Raw genomic sequence first — 21,348 nt, 5'->3', positions numbered from 1 at the left:
AATAATTTTTTTCTTTTTTTTTTCCTACAAAGCTCCAGAAATATTTCAGTATGTGTTATGTTCAATTTATGTTTGTTTTATATCACAAACATGAGCACTGAAATTACTTATTAAGGTTACACCTTGTACTGGTATCTATTACACCAACAATCTTTTTGTTGAAGTTACTGAAGATTTTTGACTAAGCATAATATTAAGAGTTGTTGGAGCTGGTTTGTACACTGCACATGCACAATTCTAAAAGTTCACAGTTTAATTAATTAAGATGTTTGTTAAGTCACTTAGTGAATTCTGTAAATTAGTGAACAACATAGCAAAAGTAAGTCAATTTTCTTCAAAGTCTAATATTATGCATAACACCAAAGTTACAAAGTATAGATATTTAAGAATGTCTGCAACATATGAGGTACAGTTAAGGTCCTTATCAGTACAGACACATAAGAAATTAGAGTATTGTGTTTCATTTATTGATTTACTCTCGTGCAGTATTTCTAATGGTCAGAGCAGACTATGTGCAGTAGGCCTACTGAATTGATGGATTGTGTTTTATCTAAATTCAGTAGCAGTCCATTTGCACAGAACTTTAAATAATTATTAATTACATTTTCAAGTGCTGAAGTTACTCCATTAGGATTAGTTACAATACTTGCATTATGAGGCTGGAGAACTGTCTTGAAAAATATGCTGGGTAACACAGGAAATGTATGTACTTACTTTATCCTTGTAGAAGAGCGCATCTTATTGACATTGTAAGAATTGCAACACAAGGCACTGGATGGTGTTCTGGATGTATCCTGCAGCATTCAGTGTTCCCATGATAATCCCAAAATGTACATGACCACTGTAGAGTTGGGAGAGTTGGGTTCCCCACAGCAATATTCCTAGTGTTGGTTCTGTATGTTGCTGCCTAATATGTTATTGTAGTTCCTAGCCTCCTGGCCACTACTGTATTTTTAAAAAATCCAAGGCAGAATCTGTTACCAATAAAAACAACATTATTTTTTTCATGTTTCTAGTCATGTATTTTACTAAGCCATTAGATCTGGGCTGTGCATTTGGGAAGAGTGAGTGGTTACATGGTGAGTGGTACCCTTGCTCGTGGCCCGTTTTCAATCAAATGGTTTCTAATGGTCGAGTATAACACACTTGACGTAACTTTAGTCCTAATTTGCTCTGTGCTCCTCATATCAATAGCCATAGTTTTTCACCTCATGTGATGGTCCAGGCATAAATCGGTATGTTGTTGCCAACTACATATAAGCAGAGAACTGCCATATAATCTTTCTTGATCACTGGCACCAACAAAAATATACAGTGATGAGCTCAAAACCAACACATCATACAGTTCTTCAGACATCTCATTCAGCCTTCCTCAGGCTCAGCCATCTCAGTGAAATTTAATTACTTGAACATTTTTCCCTCAGTGACACTACCCTGGCAAGCTACAATATTTACATGATCTTCACAACAGCAAACTATCCTTTCAGCAACTTTCAGCAACTCAGAAACACCTGAAAGTGCATTAAAGGCATACTTCATCCATAAGTATCATGTTGATTTATGTACTTTACTGTTCTCTAACATTACTCCATGCAAATATGATATTTCCATATATTTTTATTTAGAGGTGTTCATTTTTCATTTGGTGCTAGTGTCTGGAAGAAAGTGAATATAAAACTGATCCAGAATTTTGTCTTTGACTGGTACATATCTCATTTTGTAAATTTTACACAGCTTTTTCCCACAGTATTGAGTAATTGCTCATGGCAGTTCATCATCTGCACTCAAAGCTTATTCTACCTCATTCCTACTTGTAAGTTAAAGGACTGAGTACAATTCAGACTCACTTGTGAAAAGTAAATTTAGTATTACAAATTAATTCCTACAAAAAGTAAAAACAACAACTAGCCACTGTTATCAATGTTCTTTATTAAGGACAGATAGTGCTTTTACCAGTTTTGAATTGACGGGTTCGACATCAGGTGGTTTTCATGTATCTAATTGTATTTGAGTTATAATGGATGAGAGATATCTGATTTTGACGTGGTTGAGGTTCATAGAACTGGTGCCCTACAACAAAATAAGAAATTACATAAATGACTTTTAAAGGAAAGAACTGAGTTTATTTGCACTACTTACACAAAAAATCCTGCATCATTTTGTGGCACTGTTGACTGTTTTAACAGGATTAATATTTTAGAGAATAAGTTCAGAAAATTATGAATATTGCTTATTATTGCACAAAATAGGAACCTTTTCAAAGACAGTCAATAGTGCCATAAAATGATGTAGGATGTTTTATGTAGGTAGCACAAAGAAAAGTCAGCACTTATCTTAGAGAGTTATACATTTTTGCTAACAGTATTTACATACTAAAAATATACTAACCATCTTGTGGTTGGGCACCATGGCCTCAACAAATATCAAGAATTATATTATTTTCATCAGGCTGTTTGCAGTACCAGTGTTGTCACATATGTACATGTGTGCATGGGAAAATTTGGAACTATCTACAAATTTGCTGCACCCTCGTGCATCTACATGGTGGTATAGCAAACAGTTGTGTATAAGTGTGATTAGTGGATCCTTATTCTAAGGTTGTGTATGATTTTGGCAATGTTTTGTGTAACTGTGCGTATCATGTGACTGTTTCATACAACTTACAATGACGACATATCCACACCTATACAAACTTGGTAACAAAAAAGCTCTAAACTGCTTAACGGTGCTTCACAAAATACTTTTTTTAAAAACAACAGCCTGGTGGAAACAATATTATTCTTCAAAATTATGTTTGTTGCAACTGTATCCAAACAGCTCAGTGACCCAACCAGACAGGTTCTGTCTAAGGGATTACACTGGTGCCTTCGGTGTAGGCTTAGCACTAAATGATTCTTAACTAGCACAATGGTGGTTCAAAACACAAAAAGACTGGGGCTGCCACCTCCAATATATAGCTTATCAGTGTGATTGGTATCCTGCAGCTCTTTTTTTGGGAAATGCAAATTAGCATCTATTTGTTGTAGAATTTTATGACATATTTTGAGCTCAAATTTAATGAGTTATCTTTAATAGGATGAGCTCCTGCATGTCAACTGGTAAGGATTCTGAAAACATTGATCATGCAAAACCCAGTTCATAATTTTCTCACATGGTATCCTGAAAGCCCTGGATCAAGGCAGTCAGATAGATCCTGTATTTCTTGAATTTCAAAAACCTTTTGACTAAGTACCATAGACTACAGAAGAAAGGAGAAGACTGGACCAAGGTGAAGACAGACAGATGGAGGTAAGACATAAAACAATGGAGAGGCTCATGTTCCATACAAACCTGGCCAGAGGCTGGAAAATGTCCAAGATGATGATGATGACAACAGACTACATTCATGCCCCAGAAAATTGTGTTGGTACCCTTATTATCATGTTGTAACCATACCCTAGTTGAAAACCAAAAGTAGCACTGTAAATTTATTACAACACTTATCAAATAAAGCATGTTTATTATGAACAAAACATACAGCCTGAATAGAACTAATCTCCTGGACAGTGTGTGCAGCTATTTATACAAATATCTATTATTAAGTAATGCTGGTATTTATACAAGTGCAAAATATTCAATAATATACAAACATAAGAACTGAAGTAGGCCTAGCAATTGGTACAGTGAAGAGTATCCTCTAACACAAACTTCACAATATTTATAGAGTATGGATCTAAATATGCATGATGGACAAAGTACATTAATACTGGCATGGAAAATATTCACAATGAGCCTGATGTGTCATTGACCCTCGTTAATTAACATCAAAGAAAATGCTGGAAATAGCCTCCACTGATATTGATGCAACACTTTTCTCAATTTACGAAACATTGAGACAGGGTAACAACTCTTTCTGAGGGATAGCATCAATAGTCCTTTCAGTGTTCTGCCATATCTCTTCCAGTGTGTGAAGATTATCTCAGTACACTTCACCCCTAAACTTGCTCCACAAGTAAAAATGACAGGGAGAGAGATCAGATGATCTACATAGCCAGGAGATTGCAAGGTCTCTGCTGATTGTCTCCTTCTTGCTCAGCACCTCGTGCACTCATTACGAGGCTGTCAAGGTGGTGTGGGCTATTGCTCAAGTTTGGTGAAAATATTCATACTGTTACTCTTCCATGAGTTGATCCACATATGTAGTAATCAGTTTTTGTACAACCTGGTTAGCATTAACAGTTTGGTGGAAATGGATACCACACATTGTGCACAAAAAGTCAAACTTAAAATTATGCAAGGGCTCTTCAAAGTACTGGTGAGGGTTTTCTGATCCATAGTGATGTGTGCTCTATGAGTTCATACATGCTGATAGGTTCAGCCAGGCCTCATCTGAAGAAGTGAAAAACTGAGGATACTAGATGCGAGTCCTGTTTTATAACGTTTCTCTACAATGATGTCTTAATTCCCATTTGCCCCGATATACCGTGAAGAGACTTTGTGAGACTTTGTTCTAGGCTTTCCTTCACCCAAGAAATGTTTACTGGCATTTGAACTCTTTTTGGATAATCATGGTTTCTATCCACTAGAGAACATTTATTGTCATGTTGCCAAGTTTCATGCAGCAGACTTTATTGTTGGTTTTGCAAAATATTTCCAGTTTAACACAGTTCATATCTATTTTTCGCTAATTGTGCTTCACATAATACTCAAAAATGAACATCCACCTTCCTGTGCCTGCAGAATCAGCATTTTTATTAAGGGGTCTTGTATGTGAATTACAGTCAAAAAATTTATTTTTTAATTTTTGTCTTAAAAAATTCTCTGTAGTTTTCTGAATGAGAAGAAGTTTACTTCCAGGAAAATGGATCACAGAAAGTACAAAAATTAGAGGAATTTAAAAGTGGCTACATGCACCGCAATGGCCCCATGGCACACAGTCATCTCTGTTAAAAATAAAGTTTTGGTCTCATTTGTTTCATTTTTATGACTTGTTTGCCCCTTAAGTTGGATAACCTGCAGTAGCTTTACAGTTGCTTATCTTTTGTTTATACAGAGAGTTTAGTCATTGTTTGCTGTTTTTTTGGTGCAAATATGTTGTTTACAGTGAAGTAATTGTGTGTGTGAGTTTCTTATTGTGTGCATGAGTTTCTTATTCCACTTGAAAGCAATGGGAAGAATTAAAAAGTCTGGTGTTATGGAAATTGTTTCACCAAATGGATTAACCCTGCTAATACTGAAATACAATGTGATACAACACTTGAATCAGCTTCAACTTCTCCAAGTGCTTCAAAGCTAAAACTGAAATATTTGGACAATGGGCTTGACAGTATTAATGCTGATAATATAGGGACTCCAGATATTGATTTAGATTGTATTATTGTTGAACTCTCTGCTCTATCTGAACTAATAAATAAAGCTTTGCAGTGTAAAAAATGTTGCAAAAAGTGGTGTGAAAATAGTTGAGGATATACATGCTAGAAGAGGTTGTGCCTCAAAATTAAGAATTGTTTGCAATTTTTGTGATTTAAGCAAATGTGGTCATAATTGTGGTGTAACTAAACAGAGAGTGTATTACACAAATATTAAACTTACTCATGCTATGAGGTATATAGGCAAAGGGTACAGAAGTGCACAAATTTTCTGTGCTCTTATGGGCTTATCACAATCTACTAGGTTTGACAGGTACAATGCAGTTATTCTACAGGCTTTAGAAGAAGTAGCAAATGATAGTATAAAAACTGCTGTTCAGGAAAGTGTGGATATCAATTACAGCAATACATGTATGTCTGCATCTCTGGATGCATCCTGGCAATGAAGAGGCCACAAATACTGTGACGAATAACATTTTGAGGTGTGTGGCAGTGAGTTAACAGCAGACAGTGCAACTGTTATTGTTCTGGCTGTCTACAGGGCACCTGCTGGATATATAAATGTATTTCTAAGACAAACTGAATCACTTCTGGCCCATCTATGTAGGAAAACAAAATCTAGCATCGTTACGGGTGACTTCAATGTGGACCTTTTAACAGAAAACAGAAACAAGACAGACTCTGAACACTTAATGTACTGTTACAATTTAGTACCAGTGGTGGACACTCCAACTAGAGTAACTGCCAGCTCTAGCACTTTAATAGATAATGTATTTGTAGATAAGGATATTTGCAATAATTTAACCATGAAAAATATTATAAATGGTCTCTCTGATCATGGAGGGCAATTCCTCACTGTAAACAAAAAAATGAATGTACAAAGAAAAGAAAATTTCATTTAGAAAACATTTAGAATTATAAACAGACACACCACTGAAACCTTTAACCAGCAATTACGGCTTGTGGACTGGTCTCCTGTATATGCTACAGTTGATGTTAATTCAAAATTTAATACATTTATCAATGAAGTTACAAGCCTTTTTGAAGAAGCATTTCCTAAAAAACAGTGAGGGAAAACCTGTTCAAATCTGGAAACAAGCCTTGGATTATTAAAGGCATCAAAATCTCTTGCAAAACAAGAAGAGAACTATATGCTGCAGCCAGGAGTTCAAATGATAACAGTAGGATTACACACAATAAAATCTACAATGAAGTTCTGAATAAGACCATTCAGACAGCAAAGAACATGTGCTTGAAGGCAGAAATTGACAAGTCAAGCAATAAAGTAAAAACTATCCGGACATTTTTAAAGAAAGAAACGGGGGAAAATGCAGTTTGTAGTGAAAATATCCAAATCAAAAGTGAGGGTAATCTCGTTAGCGATCCAAAAACAGTTGCAGACACATTCAACAACAATTTTTTAACAGTAACAGAAAAAATAGGTTTACAAGGGTCCATGAAGCCAGCCATCAATCTTTTGAAAGCTAGAGTACCTGGTTCAGTACAACACATGAAGGTAAAAACAGTCACTGTTCAAGAAATTGAAAGAGTTATTAAATCCCTGAAAAGTAAAAACTCTGCTGGAATTGACAACATTTCTAACAAATTATTAAAATGCTGCTCCAGCCATGTAAGTAAAGTCCGTTGCCACATTTTTTATGTGTCACTTAAGCAAGGAATAGTTCCTGAGAGACTTAAGTATGTAGTTGTAAAACCACTGCACAAGAAGGGGGATAAGATGGATACTGCTAACTATAGGCCAGTATCACTACTGACAAGCTTTTCGAAGGTTTTGGAGAAACTAATGCATGCTAGGATCGTTAAGCATCTCAGTGAACACAATAGCTTCAGCAAAAGTCAATTTGGATTTCAGAAAGGTTTGTCAACAGAAGATGCAATATTTGCATTTGCTGGCAAACTCTTGGAATCTATCAACAAAAAACTGAAAGTGATTGGCATATTTTGTGACCCAACAAAAGCATTTGACTGTGTAAATCACCAAATTCTTTTACAAAAAGCTGCACATCTCGGTATAAGTGGTGCAGCAGGGAAATGGCTTGACTCATTTCTGTCATGCAGCTGGGAAATGGCTTGACTCATATCTGTCAAACAGTGAACAAAAAGTTGTAGTAGATAGTCAAGATGGTGTCCCAGTATCTTCAGAATGGGGTACCATCACATGTGGAGTGCCACAGGGCTCAGTTCTGGGCCCCCTACTATTTATTATATTTATAAATGATCTCCCTCTCTTTACGGAATATTGTAGATTCACCATTTTTTGCGGATTACGCTACACTACTTATTGATAATTCAGCAGATAAACTTGAGGTAACATCAAATAAGGTTTTAAAGGAAACGGTGAACTGGTTCAACATGAATGGTCTTTCTTTAAATTACTGTAAAACAAACTACATTCTGTTCCACAAAACATCCAAAGATGAGGAAATAGTAATAAAAATAGGTGAGCAGACAATAACCAGGGTAGATTCCTCAAAATACCTAGGCTTGTATATTGATAGCAAACTGAATTGGTCAAACCACATCATGGATCTGTGCAAAAGTTCAGCAACATATACATTGCGCATTATTTCTTCTTATAGAAATATGGAAACCATGAAGTCAGCTTATTATGGTTACTTTCATGCAATTATGGCATTTGGAATTATATTTTGGGGAAATCAGCCCTTGGCTAAAAAAGTACTGTGTGTACAAAAAAGAGCCATAATAATCATGTGTGGAGTCCATCCTAGAGCCACATGCAAGAATCTTTTTAAGAATCTTCAAATAAATACATCCACTGTGCAATATATATTCTCGTTGATGTGCTTCATAAGGAAAGAAAAATCCATTTTTAAGCTGAATAGTGCATATCACAGTCACAATACTAGAAGGAAACATGATGTCCACTATGAACAGCCAAATCTAAGTATGGTGCAGAAAGGAGTCCATTTCAGTGGCTGAAAGATTTTTAATGCCCTCCCTTCAAGAATTTAGTGTTTGGTAGATGATGATCTCTTGTTTAAAAAAAACCTTAAGGCAGTTCCTATTGCAAGGATCATTTTATACAATAGAAGAGTTCCTGAACTACAGTGTTTAACGTATACTGTATTCTAAATTGTAAATGTATGCCCAAATTTGTATTTTTAGTACCGAATATTTTTATTGTAAACATATATTTTGCAATATTTATTTGTCTGTAACACTTATTATTTTGTGATCTTTATCTATCTCTAAAATGTATTTTTGTAGTGAGACCTACGTTACTGTTTTGTTTTGTTTTATGTGTTACCATAAATTCTGGCCAAAAGCTTGTAAAATTGTCACGCTCCATATCCTGTGACAGTGTCACAACATGGATCACCAGAACAAGAGATAAATAAATAAATAAAATAAGGTCCCCTACATGGTGTAGTGGCACCTATCTCTTTGTGCAATGGTAAAGTCATTGATGTGGAATGTATTACCAAATACTGTCACGGTTGTACTAGTGAAACTGAAAATCATAAAAGTTTGATTAATTTTACTAATTCTAATGGAGGGATGGAACTGAAGGTGTTGTGAAGATATTTCACAGGTCAGTGGAGAACTATGGTGTGATGTCTCACCTAGGAGATGGAGACTTAAAAGGGTTCCATAAAGTTTGTGGCTCCAAACCTTATGCTGACACAAAAATTGAAAAAATGGAATGTATTGGACACGTCCAGAAAAGGTCAGGCACAAGATTGAGGAACTTGAAGAGGATTTGAAGGGAAATAAATTAGCTGATGGTAAGTGCATTAGTGGACATGGTCAGCAGTATTATTCATTGAAAAATATAGGTTCTATGGCATTCAGTTCTCTGCTCTATTTTTCTTTTGTTTCTTTGTGCTAAGGAAATTACTATAACTAGCTAAAGTTTGCAATTTCTAGCTATCAAAGTAACTTTGTTACTCACTTCTAAAAGCATGAGACTGAATCTAAGTACAGCGAATCTAATTTAATCTTTCAAGAGTTGTGGGGCATCATACACAAAACAAACCCTTCTTTCATTATTAGAACATTGCAACAGACTGCTTGCTATTCAAAAAGTTTATTGTAAAATATACATATGTGATTATAGTTAACAGTATCAGTGTAAACCAATCTTGAAACATTACTATTTAATGTACACATTCCAAGATACTGCTTGCATTAAATGAAGGGAACCTTGATTGGAGACCACAGTACTTTCAGTTATTTCTGGATCTGGAGATAAAGGTTGATCTGAATTGGTGAAGTTTAAATCAATTAAAACAGTAACATACTTACCCAAGTGTGAGTACTGAGCTTGACCTAAAGATGATCAGTACATTTCACTGAAAAGGAAGTCTATTTTTTAGGATTTAATCTTTGGGTTGGATTGTTATCTAGGAACCTAACTGATCCATTCTTTAATCAAAGACACAGCAAGTATCCAGGTATGCCCAAACACACTGCACCCATCCATCTTATCAGCCATTTATGCTTTTTATGTAAATAAATAGGTTGCTACTTCCTTTTCTGAATCATCAATGCCACTTTCTCTATTGACTGTTCCAATGCTACTTTTGGTCAAATTTTCTTCATTTTCAGTTTTTACAGGGGAGCTTTCTATTTTGATGTACTTCTCTGGCATTGCTATTTCTTTTCCTGTTTGAGGCTGATGAGGACATTTTGTGTACTCAGAATGCAAGACTATGAAGCTTCAGAAATCTGTCATCCTTATACTTTTATATGTCAGTGAAATATAAAGAAATAAAACCCAAATTTTGAGAGTTAAAATAATTTTACATCACACATTGACAGACAAGTTTTGTTTTTATTTTATACAATTAGTAACACAATTTACATTTATAAGTTCTTTATCAGTTCTAAATCATAGTATTGTATATTAATGTCTTTGGTCATGTCAAAATTTACTATTCTGCATCAGACATGGTGTAGAGACAAATTTGTGTGGTACTGTTGGAAGTTCGAGTGCAATACATGTGAACCTTCCTTTGTGAATGAAACTAGATATGATAACATCATCTGAATCAAACAACACAATAAATTAAAAGAGTCAAAAGTATGAAGTGTGCTTCAGTCTTTTTCTTGAATGCAGACCTGAATAATGAAAAGCTTGGATGAATTATTTGAGCCCCTAGATGACTGTTGCGAGTGAAAGATAAGTAAACCAAGTCAACATCATACACTTTTACAATGGATTTTTAATTAATTTGCAACATTAGTGCCTTTTTCTCTATGATTTCATCTACTGGATTATTTACTTTCTTACTATGTGAGGGTGTTAAATAACTTCCATCATTATGACACAATACCAACTAATAACACATATAGGCTTATGTCAATGAAAGTCATCTGTGAGGTGGATTAAGATGTATGACTGATCAACATTACTAAAATGTTATGTGCAGACACATTGCAAGAGCTTTAGAAGACAATTGAGATTGCATGTGTAACAACTGCAGTGGACATTTGAACAGACAATGTTGTAATCTGCAATGTATTGTTGCTAGTAGTGGTCACTTGATGAGCTAAATGATGCTGCAGGCAAAGTTGATGGGTATTAATCTTATCTATGTTTACTTCATTTGAATTGTTACACAAGAGTACTGAAGATAACTTGGATAAATTGGATGATTAGATAAGATTAGATTAAGTTAGATTAGATTAGTACTTGTTCCATAGATCACGAATACGACACTTTGTAATGATGTGGAATGTGTCAGGTTAATAAAAGATGTCTGTACAAGATATTACATTACACAAAATATTGCATGACACTAATGTTTAAGTTGGTTTTTTTTCCTTAATTTATATCTAAAAATTCAGCCAATGAGTAGAAGGAGTTGTCATCTAGAAATTCATTTAATTTATTTTTAAATGTTGGTTAGCTATCTGTTAGGCTTTTGATGCTGTTTGGTAGGTGACCAAAGACTTTTGTGGCAGCATAATTTACCCCTTTCTGTGCCAAAGTCAGATTTAACCCTGATAGTGAAGATCATCCTTTCTCCTGGTGTTATAGCTATGCACACTGCTATTACTTTTGAACTGGGTTGGATTATTAACAACAAATTTCATAAGTGAATACATATACTGTGAGGTTACTGTGAGGATCCCTAGATCCTTAAATATATGTCTGCAGGATGACCGTGGGTGGGCTCCAGCAATTATTCTGATTACACGTTTTTGAGCAATGAATACTTTTCTACTCAATGATGAATTACCCCAGAATATGATGCCATACGAAAGCAGTGAATGAAAGTAGGCATAGTAAGCTAATTTACTGAGATTCTTATCACCAAAATTTGCAATAACCCTAATAGCATATATAGGTGAACTCATATGTTTCAGCAGACCATCAATGCATTGCTTCCAGTTTAACCTCTCATCAATGGACACACCTAAAATTTTTGAAAATCTACCTTAGCTACAGACTTCTGTTCAAAGTCTATATTTATTACTGGAGGTGTGCCATTTACTGTACGGAACTGTATATACTGTGTTTTATCAAAATTTAAAGAGAGTCCGTTTGCTGAGAACCACTTAATAATTTTGTGAAAAACATCATTTACAATTACATCACTTAGTTCTTGGATTTTGGATGTTATTACTATACTTGTATCATCAGCAAAAAGAACTAACTTTGCATCTTCATCAATGTGGAATGGTAAGTCATTAATGTATATCAAGAACAGTAAAGGACCTAAGACCGAACCCTGTGGGACCCCGTACTTGATAGCCCCCCAGTTTGAGGACTCAGCTGTTGTTTTAACATTACATGAACCACTTATTTCAACTTTCTGAATTCTTCCAGTTAAGTATGAATTAAACCATTTGTGCACTGCCCCCCTCAAACCATAATGATGAAGCTTATCTAAAAGAATTCCATGATTTACACAATCAAAGGCCTTTGAGAGATCACAAAAAATACCAATGGGTGATGTCCGGTTATTCAGAGCATTTAATATTTGATCAGTGAAAGCGTGTATAGCATTTTCTATTGAAAAGCCTTTCTGAAAACCAAACTGACATTTTGTTAGTACTTTGTTTTTACAAATACAGGAGGCTACTCCTGAATACACTACTTTCTCAAAAAATTTTGATAGAGCTGTCAGAAGAGGGATTGGGCGGTAGTTGTTGACATCCGACGTATCCCCCTTTTTATGCAATGGTTTTACAATGGCATATTTCAGTCTATCGGGGAAAACACCCTGCTCCAAAGAGCTATTACATATGTGGCTGAGAATCCTACTTATCTATGGGGAACAAGCTTTAAGTACCTAGCTGGAAATGCCATCAATTCCGTAAGAGCTTTAACTTTTCAGTGAGTCTATTATTTTACTGATTTCAGAGGGAGAGGTTGGTGGAAATACAGTTGTTTCAAACTGCACAGGTATGGCCTCTTCTATTAGTGGCCTTGCCTCTTCTAGTGAAGATCTAGATCCTATTGTCTCCACAACATTTAAAAAATGATTATTGAAAATATTTTCAATTTCTGATTGTTTGTTAGTACAATTGTCATTCAGTTTTATGGCACTAAAGTCTTCCTGTGCTCTTGGTTGCCCTGTTTCCCTTTCAATAATATTCAATAATATTATATTGCTTTAATTTTATTATGAGAGTTACTGATCTCAGACATGATACAGATGCTTCTTGACTTTTTAATAACTTATCTTCATACCACACAATAGTTTTTACAATATTGAACAATTTCGGGGTCAGTACTCCCTCTTGCTGTTAGATACAGTTCTCTTTTATGGTTGCAAGATATTCTTATTCCGTTAGTCAGCCAAGGTTTTTTATATATTTTCTTGGGAAAACAATTTTCAAATATCCTTAAAAATGTATCATGAAATAAGTTATATTTCAAGTTTGCATCGGGTTCCTTATACACTTCATCCCAGTTTAGCTGCTGTAGGCTTTCCCTAAAGTTTGCAATATTTATATTGTTAATTGAACGCACTGCTTTGAAATTCTGATTTGATATACTGCATGGAGCTATGTCATGTACTGTAACTAGCTGTGCGCCATGATCTGAAAGACCATTCTCAACAGGATAAGCATTTATGTCCTTAAACTTATCTTGGTCTATAAAAATGTTATCTATCAATGTCCTGCTGTTCTTTGTTATCCGAGTAGTAAAATCAATGACAGAGCTCAAATTGAAAGAACTGAGTAATACTACAAGGTCATTCTTCCTATTACACTCTGTCAGAGTTACTGCATCAAATCCATGAGAAAAGAACTTTATGGGCAACTTGACTAAACAAAGGGATAGATTAACAAGATATATACTGAGGCATGAAGGAAAAATTCATTTGGTAATGGAGAGAACTGTGGATTGAAAAAAAGAGGGAGAAACTAAGATATGAACACAGTATGTTCATATGGATTCAGATGAAGCATGTCAAACTAAAGCTACCGTGGGTCAAATATGAGAGGGAAGCTTGTGAGAGTTAAATAAAACTTTAATTTTCATAGTAATGAATGCCATGAATATAAATGACATGGTGTTGAGTGACACGACTTTATTATGATGGGGCACAACACAACATACCCATATTACATGAGATTATTGGCCAAAATATCTTTGCTGTATCTGTTGCAGATACTTCACACCATCACAGGGACGCTTTGGTCAGTGAAACCACTAATGCTGAAGTCCAAAAAGACATACGTTTATACTAATAGCTGATAAGTGATATCATCTCTGATTATTAAAAGTGTTAATCCATAATTTCTCTCTTCTCTCATCTGTTTCTAAGATTATTGATGCAATCACATGTTTCGGTGTCCATAACTTCTCTTTTTCTTTATTTCACTTCACAAGAAGCATAAGGTTTTATGCCTGTGTATTGTAACCATTCTGGAGGGAAAACAAACTACTCTCTAGGTAGGTCTCTCATCATGCATTTTGTGAATAGCAGTCTCGTGAAACTCAGCATGGTTTGGTCATCCAAGAGATACAGAAGGCAGAGCAGGTAATGATGCTCAGGTTGACGCCATGTTACCTGATTTTCAGTGGTTACTCGATACAGCTTTCTGTAGCTAAGTGATCAGTGTGTCTAATTTCTAACCTGGAATCAATTCCTGACACTGTTGGAGATTTTTCCTAGGTGGGAAGACTAGAATTGGTTGCACTGAGAAACTACTTGAATGAGAAGTGGCGGATCCAATGTCTGGGAAGGTGACAGGAGCTGAAAGAGGAGTGTGTGATACCCATGCCCCTCCAGATCGAACGGAATGATGCCATTGGCAGAGGATGACAGTCTGGCCAGTCGCCACTGAATAGTTTCTCGTGGCAGGAATGTGGAGTTGGTTAACTGGTAAATTCTTGCTACAGTCACAGACATATATCATAGAACTGTGCAACAGTAACAGCCTTTACAAGAAATTTCTTTAACCTTTCAGTCTGTCTCTTTACATACATCTTATAACGAAATTAGAATTATAAATTAATACCTTCAGCTGCTGACAGGCGTTGCTATATATCGAAGGGGACAGGTGAAAATGTGTGCCCTGAACGGGACTCGAAGCCGGGATCTCCTGCTTATCTGGCAAACGCTCTATCCATCTGAGCCACCGAGGGCACAGAGGAGAGTGTGACTGCAGGGACTATCTTGCGCATGCATCCTGCGAGACCCACATGTCCGAAAGAACAGACACCATATTCATATAAGTATACATCTTATAAGGTCCATGAACCATGGACCTTGCCGTTGGTGGGGAGGCTTGCGTGCCTCAGCGATACAGATAGCCATACCGTAGGTGCAACCACAACGGAGGGGTATCTGTTGAGAGGCCAGACAAACGTGTGGTTCCTGAAGAGGGGCAGCAGCCTTTTCAGTAGTTGCAAGGGCAACAGTCTGGATGATTGACTGATCTGGCCTTGTAACATTAACCAAAACGGCCTTGCTGTGCTGGTACTGCGAACGGCTGAAAGCAAGGGGAAACTACAGCCGTAATTTTTCCCGAGGGCATGCAGCTTTACTGTATGCTTACATGATGATGGCGTCCTCTTGGGTAAAATATTCCGGAGGTAAAATAGTCCCCCATTCGGATCTCCGGGCGGGGACTACTCAAGAGGATGTCGTTATCAGGAGAAAGAAAACTGGCGTTCTACGGATCGGAGCGTGGAATGTCAGATCCCTTAATCGGGCATGTAGGTTAGAAAATTTAAAAAGGGAAATGGATAGGTTGAAGTTAGATATAGTGGGAATTAGTGAAGTTCGGTGGCAGGAGGAACAAGACTTCTGGTCAGGTGACTACAGGGTTATAAACACAAAATCAAATAGGGGTAATGCAGGAGTAGGTTTAATAACGAATAGGAAAATAGGAATGCGGGTAAGCTACTACAAACAGCATAGTGAACGCATTATTGTGGCCAAGATAGATACGAAGCCCACACCTACTACAGTAGTACAAGTTTATATGCCAACTAGCTCTGCAGATGACGAAGAAATTGAAGAAATGTATGATGAAATAAAAGAAATTATTCAGATTGTGAAGGGAGACGAAAATTTAATAGTCATGGGTGACTGGAATTCGAGTGTAGGAAAAGGGAGAGAAGGAAACATAGTAGGTGAATATGGATTGAGGGACAGAAATGAAAGAGGAAGCCGCCTGGTAGAATTTTGCACAGAGCACAACATAATCATAACTAACACTTGGTTTAAGAATCATGAAAGAAGGTTGTATACATGGAAGAACCCTGGAGATACTAAAAGGTATCAGATAGATTATATAATGGTAAGACAGAGATTTAGGAACCAGGTTTTAAATTGTAAGACATTTCCAGGGGCAGATGTGGACTCTGACCACAATCTATTGGTTATGAACTGTAGATTAAAACTAAAGAAACTGCAAAAAGGTGGGAATTTAAGGAGATGGGACCTGGATAAACTAAAAGAACCAGAGGTTGTACAGAGATTCATGGAGAGCATAAGGGAGTAATTGACAGGAATAGGGGAAATAAATACAGTAGAAGAAGAATGGGTAGCTTTGAGGGATGAAGTAGTGAAGGCAGCAGTGGATCAAGTAGGTAAAAAGATGAGGGCTAGTAGAAATCCTTGGGTAACAAAAGCAATATTGAATTTAATTGATGAAAGGAGAAAATATAAAAATGCAGTAAGTGAAACAGGCAAAAAGGAATACAAACGTCTCAAAAATGAGATCGACAGGAAGTGCAAAATGGCTAAGCAGGGATGGCTAGAGGACAAATGTAAGGATGTAGAGGCCTATCTCACTAGGGGTAAGATAGATACCGCCTACAGGAAAATTAAAGAGACCTTCGGAGATAAGAGAACGACTTGTATGAATATCAAGAGCTCAGATGGAAACCCAGTTCTAAGCAAAGAAGGGAAAGCAGAAAGGTGGAAGGAGTATATAGAGGGTCTATACAAGGGCGATGTACTTGAGGACAATATTATGGAAATGGAAGAGGATGTAGATGAAGATGAAATGGGAGATACGATACTGCGTGAAGAGTTTGACAGAGCACTGAAAGACCTAAGTCGAAACAAGGCCCCGGGAGTAGACAACATTCCATTAGAAATACTGACGGCCTTGGGAGAGCCAGTTCCGACAAAACTCTACCGTCTGGTGAGCAAGATGTACGAGACAGGCGAAATACCCTCAGACTTCAAGAAGAATATAATAATTCCAATCCCAAAGAAAGCAGGTGTTGACAGATGTGAAAATTACCGAACTATCAGCTTAATAAGTCACAGCTGCAAAATACTAACACGAATTCTTTACAGACGAATGGAAAAACTAGTAGCAGCCAACCTCGGGGAAGATCAGTTTGGATTCCGTAGAAACACTGGAACACGTGAGGCAATACTGACCTTACGACTTATCTTAGAAGAAAGATTAATGAAAGGCAAACCTACGTTTCTAGCATTTGTAGACTTAGAGAAAGCTTTTGAAAATGTTGACTGGAATACTCTCTTTCAAATTCTAAAGGTGGCAGCAGTAAAATACAGGGAGCGAAAGGCTATTTACAATTTGTACAGAAACCAGATGGCAGTTATAAGAGTCGAGGGACATGAAAGGGAAGCAGTGGTTGGGAAGGGAGTAAGACAGGGTTGTAGCCTCTCCCCGATGTTCAATCTGTATATTGAGCAAGCAGTAAAGGAAACAAAAGAAAAATTCGGAGTAGGTATTAAAATTCATGGAGAAGAAATAAAAACTTTGAGGTTCGCCGATGACATTGTAATTCTGTCAGAGACAGCAAAGGACTTGGAAGAGCAGTTGCATGGAATGGACAGTGTCTTGAAAGGAGGATATAAGATGAACATCAACAAAAGCAAAACAAGGCTAATGGAATGTAGTCTAATTAAGTCAGGTGATGCTGAGGGAATTAGATTAGGAAATGAGGCACTTAAAGTAGTAAAGGAGTTTTGCTATTTGGGGAGCAAAATAACTGATGATGGTCGAAGTAGAGAGGATATAAAATGTAGGCTGGCAATGGCAAGGAAAGAGTTTCTGAAGAAGAGAAATTTGTTAACATCCAGTATTGATTTAAGTGTCAGGAAGTCATTTCTGAAAGTATTCGTATGGTGTGTAGCCATGTATGGAAGTGAAACATGGACGATAAATAGTTTGGACAAGAAGAGAATAGAAGCTTTCGAAATGTGGTGCTACAGAAGAATGCTGAAGATTAGATGGGTAGATCACATAACTAATGAGGAAGTATTGAATAGGATTGGGGAGAAGAGAAGTTTGTGGCACAACTTGACCAGAAGAAGGGATCGGTTGGCAGGACATGTTCTGAGGCATCAAGGGATCACCAATTTAGTATTGGAGGGCAGCGTGGAGGGTAAAAATCGTAGAGGGAGACCAAGAGATGAATACACTAAGCAGATTCAGAAGGATGTAGGTTGCAGTAGGTACTGGGAGATGAAAAAGCTTGCACAGGATAGAGTAGCATGGAGAGCTGCATCAAACCAGTCTCAGGACTGAAGACCACAACAACAACAACAACAAGGTCACAGTGTCTTTGGCACTAGGACTCTTTGGCTTAGCATGAGCTAGCCAGTGAGAGTCGCGTTCGTGAAACGTTTGGCTTACTCAGAACTGACATCAAAATGACAATGGAAGTCGACAACCTTTGAGACGCCATATTGGTTTCGTCGTATTTCTTTGGTTTGGTATTCTAACTCGCGTGCTACGAAAGTATGCTGTTTCAGGGCAATGGCACACTGTCGATTATCACAAACACGTCACCCACAGTATGATTTCGTAGAATTAAATGTGAATTAATCATGAGTCAGTGGTAAAAGCCTTCAGGCGATGCTAAGACGAATGATAGTATTATTGAGAACTGTATGTGTTGTGCAGTAGTATTTCTTGTTGTTACGCGTATTTCCTGCTGTCTGGGGCATTGTATCTCACCGGTAGTGCTTGTAGTAGGGAGCACTTGTTGTCCAGTAGTGGATTTTGGGTCGGTGACTTAACATCCTGGGAGAGAGTCACGAGAAATATACACATGAATGTTAAGGTGGAGAGTATTTAAGCAGTTATATGGGTAGATACATTATTTGACATAAAAGTTAATGAGAATGTGTGGATTCGAGAGTATTTCTTGTTCAGCAGAATTAAATTTATAGGGCCAACCATCAATTTACGTGGTTCATATGAATACCCAATGTTAGCATGGGCACATGCTCGGAAAATAATTTATAGGGGACACAGGCTCGGAAAGTAATTTATAGGCGGCCTATATTTATAATTAGATTCGTACTGAACCAACATGAACAAACTTTAACTCCTCTGGAATTGTTTGAAGATTAACAGTCTAAATTTAGTCATTGGAAATCGTCTTTGGTTGCACAGGATCCTTGTCGTCACCAATTATTAACGTTGTGTGACAATTACAGGCATTTCAATGGCAGCAGGCACATGGATTCAACCTTTGTTGAACATGATCTGTTTGTGAGTTGTCTCCCTTAGAGAGATTCGATTGCCTTCAAATTAAATGAACTATACTATTTCGAAAAAGGAAGGGCTGCCTACAATCTCCACTAGAATGCAAATTTTGACCTTTATTATGACTGAAGAACTCAGTAAGGTACTCCGTAAATAATAGTTAACTTCAGATTTTCAGAAACTATTCCTATTGGTACCACATGATTAAGTTGCCAAAACAACAGTCAACTACGTTTTTGCCGCTGTTTACACGAACATGCCATTGCCTCCGTCAATTTTTTTTACTGCTGCTTCAATTATTCACAAGGAGATGATGCGGCCAGAGTGTTATTTATTCATTACCGTCGACAGCAAACGTTTTTAATGTTTCAGCATCTGAGCCAATGTAAAGCCCAAATCTTGACAGTAAAGTATCAGGTGAGTTGGCAAAGGGGTCACAATTGATAGCAGTAATTAATCGTAACAATTATTTGGGCACCATCTGTCCAAGAGCCCGCACAACAGAAACGGAACAAACGATATAAAAATTTCCTAACGAATGTGTAGGTCAGAAATTGTAGACGTCGCTCAAGAATTCTCATGACCAATACCCCTAAAGCCGAAACGGGAAGCTTCAGTTCACTAACAGTATCAACTGCAAAAAGTTAGTGATATCTCTTGGACTTACAACACAGATCAGTTGTCAAACTGCGCCCCGAATATTCTTGCGGCCTGCGTACGTCAGCCTGTATTTTACAATAATGTGCATCATTGCACATCTGGGTTAACAGCTGAATCCAAAAACGTCAACTAACGTTAAGAGCGTGTTAAGATTGTAGTTTTCCTACCCCTTATCAAACAAAAATACTTGCATGGCCAATAATATTTTAGCTGTGCTTAACTTTAACTGACGTTGATGAATTCGGTTGTGATCTAAATAAAGTTGGCCACTTACCTCAGGGGCAATGGGGTAAGGAGTTCGGTCACTGTGGGGTTAGAGGATTTGAGAGAGCGGAATTATTTTCTTGTTTGTCTTCCAGTGCTGACAACTTGTGGGCGTGTGTGCCTCATATGGATCGGCTGCTAAGGTAAATTCAACGGAACAAACATGAATTTGAGAATGTACATTACACAGATTATCACTTTCAAATGCAGGACATATTTGTAGCATGGAATATGAAATTTCATTTAGGCTGTCGTAATACAGAGCAATGAATAGAAGAAATATAACAGTCAAAACATTCGGTAGACATTTGTGATCGTTTCTCATACTGCACTGTGTATTAAAATATAAGTACTATTACTGTTATTAATCAATTAATCATCCGCTTACGCAGACAACACAATAACTTTTCTTCATGCAATTAAACTGTCACAACTTTAGGGCTACCGAGGTTGGCAGTAATTTGAAACAGAAAACAGTCGACACGAAGTATGCAGGATGGTACTGACTTTTAACAATCAGTACTTGGGAATCGCCAACGAACTTATCGCGCCATAACTATATATATGGCCTAATGGGGGAATGTAAGATACCAATTTTTGTAGGTTACTAATTTATAATGAGATCGATACTTATGCGAACCTCTGTAGGGCCACATACGTGTAAATCAATATTGACTTGACGACCACTGCCATTGGTGATATATATAGACCGCCCACGACGTCATGATGCTGAAGCCAGTGTCTCGATCAAGTGAATAGTGACGGCATACATTTGGTTTCTGCAGAATACTGTTCAGTTTATCTTAATTATGGTATTTTCAATTAAGGTTATTACAGTGGTGAAATGTTATGCAGCGTTTGGTTGCACCTAAAGATATGTGAAAGGCTGTAATATTTTGCTACACAGATAAAGTTGATTAAAAGAACACACAAAATAAAACTGCAAACACGTTTTCAGATTAAGTCAGTGAGATTACGGACTGAAGTTAGAGAGTATTTCTTTGTCGCTTAATATTACGAATTGAATGATACTATTTCTGTCTGACATCTTTTTCCAAAATGATTTAAGAAGTAATGTACTCAAGAATAGTCTCACACTTAAGTGGAAGCAATTTACTTAGCATGTTACAGTTTTGATTTCAGA

At 36.9% G+C, this 21,348-nt stretch overlaps 1 long non-coding RNA gene across 1 annotated transcript; it reads right to left on the bottom strand.

The window, feature by feature from the left end:
• Positions 1 to 1,810: 1,810 nt before the first annotated feature.
• On the bottom strand, positions 1,811 to 20,276 carry LOC124712034. Its single transcript, XR_007005565.1, has 3 exons — positions 20,215 to 20,276; positions 3,331 to 3,436; positions 1,811 to 2,070 (listed from the first exon to the last, which is right to left on the bottom strand). It is a non-coding gene; the product is annotated as an uncharacterized LOC124712034 (long non-coding RNA).
• Positions 20,277 to 21,348: the final 1,072 nt, after the last annotated feature.

The sequence above is a fragment of the Schistocerca piceifrons genome, chromosome 8 (genome assembly GCF_021461385.2).
Source record: "Schistocerca piceifrons isolate TAMUIC-IGC-003096 chromosome 8, iqSchPice1.1, whole genome shotgun sequence".
In the NCBI taxonomy this organism is placed as follows: Eukaryota; Metazoa; Arthropoda; class Insecta; order Orthoptera; family Acrididae; genus Schistocerca; species Schistocerca piceifrons.
This window is presented reverse-complemented; position numbering and strand designations above follow the sequence as displayed.